We start from the raw sequence: 3,635 nt of genomic DNA on the forward strand, positions 1-3,635 counted from the left end.
CTCTCTTTATCTGCAACTCTTTTATATCATCACAAACTAATTCTTCTTAATCTACAAAATCACAACGTTTAACAGACAGACAGTCAGACAGATAGATAGAGAGATAGACAGACAGACAGACAGACAGTCAGATAGACAGACAGACAGACAGACGCATACATACATAGAGACAGACAGATGACAGATAGATAGATAGATAGATAGATAGATAGATACATACATACATACATACATACATACAGACAGACAGACAGGTAGACAGACAGGTAGACAGACAGGTAGACAGACAGACAGACAGACAGTATTGGGTGACACTCATTGTAGGGCTTCCCTTCCAGCATACACGGGAAATTTGGCGAAATTGTAATCGATAATTCCCGTGATTGCAATCTATTTCTCGGTAATACCCGGCTGTATTACTTAAAAGCCTAATTTTGAATTGTATGCCTGCCTCTAAATTGCTCGAGTTGAACGATTGATTCAAGAAGCGGTCTTTCAGGCATTTAAAGATTGCTCACAAAGACATTCTCTCAGAAGCTAGTTCAGATAGCCTTCATCGAATTTATGGAAGAAACAGCATCGTAATTAATTGCTATTTATAGGTTTTCCATTAATGCAATCATTAAAAGTACTTTTATTACGAATTCTATCACAGATAATGGTTTGGTTTTACCAAATTATGGTTCTCGTTTCGCGTTGATGGTTCAACGTTAATATGATTGGACTAAAGAAAATAAAAATGATTGGTGTTATAACTAAAAGAAAGAGAAACTCTAAAAAAAATGTCAGTATTTCTTCTGAAGAATATTCTTCTTTGTGTAATCGAAAATATTTTTAATGTAAATGTGCATTCGTCTGGTAAATTCAGACTATATGGTTGTGATTGCGCGCGCGCGCGCGTGTGTGTGAAAGCACGTGGCTCGGTGGTTAGAGCATTAGGCTCACAATCATGACGTAGTGAGTTCGATTCCCGGACCGGGCTGTTTGTTGTGTTCTTGAGCAAGACACTTTATTTCACGTTGCTCCAGTTAAGTCAGCTGTAGAAATGAGTTGCGACGTCACTGGTGCTAAGCTGTATACATATATGTATATATGTATGTATGTATGTATGTATGTATGTGTATGTATGTATGTATGTATATGTATGTATGCATGTATGCATGTATGTATGTATGTATGTATGTTTGTAGATGTATATGTTTGTGTGTCTGTGTTTGTCCCCCCCACCAATATAGCTTGACAACCGATGTTGATGTGTTTACGTCCCCGTAACACAGCGGTTCGGCAAGACAGACCGATAGAATAAGTACTAGGCTTACAAAGAATAAGTCCTGGGGTCGATTTGCTCGACTAAAGGCGGTGCTCCAGCATAGCCGTAGTCAAATGACTGAAACAAGTAAAAGAATAAAAGAATATTTATTTATTTATTTATTTATCTATTTTATAATTCATTAAAATTTACTAAAAATGTGTAAATGATATTTTTTAATGGAATAAATTTTTATATCCGTGATTCTCGTTTGCTATTGTCCAAAACTTTAAACTATTAAATAAAGCTATTAAATACAAAATAAAATCGGGGTCTATTCCCGAGAAGTTCCCAGGAACCTGAGATTTTTTTTCTTTTATGCTCCTAAATTCCTGGGCATTCTAAACAATTGCTAACTCCCAGCTCACAGTCTTTGCATACCCACTAAGCGTTTAACTTTAAAGTTTTGTAACATGGTTTTTGTGTAGAGAAGGTTGGTGAAAGTAAACTTGTGTGGAGGGAGGTATGCAGTTCTTGGAACAGCAGAAGATTTTTAGATGAAACATTCAGTACGTGGTTTGAATAAGAGGGAGGGGACGATGTAAAGCAGCAGGAATTGTGAAAGTGGGAGTAAGAAGAAAAAGAAATGGAAAGGGCAAGAAATGACAAAGAGAACGTCTGTGATACGGTGACATTGAACATCAAACACGAGTGCGTATCGAAACAATAGGGCATTCAGAAAATTTCGCTCTGAGCAACATTTTTAAATCATGAATGTCTTAGCGGAAGTCCATTCTCAGCTAGCGGCCATCTTCTCTACACTAATTTCTACGTTTAATTCTATGATATCCCACCACACAACGCCCTTCAACTCCCTTTTTTTTTACGTTACTCTCCTCTTGTCACCTCTTTTCTATAGATAGATAGATAGATAGATAGATAGATAGATAGATAGACATAAAATTAGTGTACTTTTAAATACAAAAAGAGGTGACCCTTAACAGGCCGCCTTACATGATAGAAGGAGCAGTCAAAACGTCCAAAACCACAGTTAAGAGCAATTTCGAGGGAATGAAAAATGAAAACTTTTACCATGTTTTTACAGCCAGACCTAGATTTCGAACTTTAATTAGCAAATAAAATAATTTGCTAGGCGAAGTTCTCATCAGTGGGTACGCCAAACATTAACATATAATTTAGAGACAGAATAACACGTAGACAGACAGACAGACAGACAGACAGACAGCTAGATAGATAGATAGATAGATAGATAGATAGATAGATAGATAGATAAATAGATAGATAGACAGATAGATAAGCATGCATATATAAACATGCCATAGAGTTTCACTTATGAAATGTAGTCAGTTGAAACAAAAATCTATTCACTGGGACTATCTTTGCAACTTGGAAACAAGAACTCCTTTTCTCGGTGTTCAAAAACTAATAAAAGCAAGCAAGGGAGACAACACAAACAGTTTTTGTTCATCTAAGTTATTCGACAACACCAACACATTTTGTTTGCATGTATTGGGTGTTCAAAAAGTCTCTCCGCAGCGAAAGAAGTGCCTAGAAAAGTGCTCACACGGCAGTAAAGAAGATATTAAATTTTATGCATTGAAAATGAAGGATGACACTTTCAACACCTCTTATAAAGTTTTTTAAAGTCTTCTAAAGTCTAATATATTCTTTTGTAGTCTTTATACCATCTTATAGATATTTATTTTGTAATAAAATACTGCGGAGAGACTTTTTGAACATCCTGTATATGCATATTGTATGTGCGTAATCGTCTGGACTTGTGCAGAGGGGGGGCGTGTGTATGCATGTGTGCCTCTGTGTGTCTCTGTGTGTATATATGTGAGTGTATATGCCTGCATTTCTGTGTGAATGAGTATGTACGTGTGCTTGACCATCGCTATTTCTTTCTCACTCTCTATTTTTCTGTCTCTCTCTCTTTCTCTCCCATTTTCTCTTTGTTCTTTCCCTCTCTCGCGACAGAGACAGAGAGACAGAGACATAGAGAGGCAGAGTCTGTAGACGTTGAGCCAGTTTGTGTATGCATGTAGAATGTATTAGAGTGTGTGTGTGTGTGTGTGTGTGTGTGTGTGTGTGTGTGTGTTTGTACGGGTGTGCATCCGTTTTATCTACGTATCCGTGAATGTGTGTCAGCGTGCATATGTGTGTCTGTGTGTCGCATATGCAGGTGTAGTGTATCAGCGCAGCAAACGTGTCAATAGCAACAAAACTGCAGATTTAATCATCATCATCACCACCACCACCACCACCACCACCATCATCATCATCATCATCATCATCATCATCATCATCATCATCATCATTTTTATATTCTTCATCTTATCAGCATCATCATCCCTACGTGTGT

The sequence above is a fragment of the Octopus bimaculoides genome, chromosome 10 (assembly GCF_001194135.2).
Source record: "Octopus bimaculoides isolate UCB-OBI-ISO-001 chromosome 10, ASM119413v2, whole genome shotgun sequence".
In the NCBI taxonomy this organism is placed as follows: domain Eukaryota; kingdom Metazoa; phylum Mollusca; class Cephalopoda; order Octopoda; family Octopodidae; genus Octopus; species Octopus bimaculoides.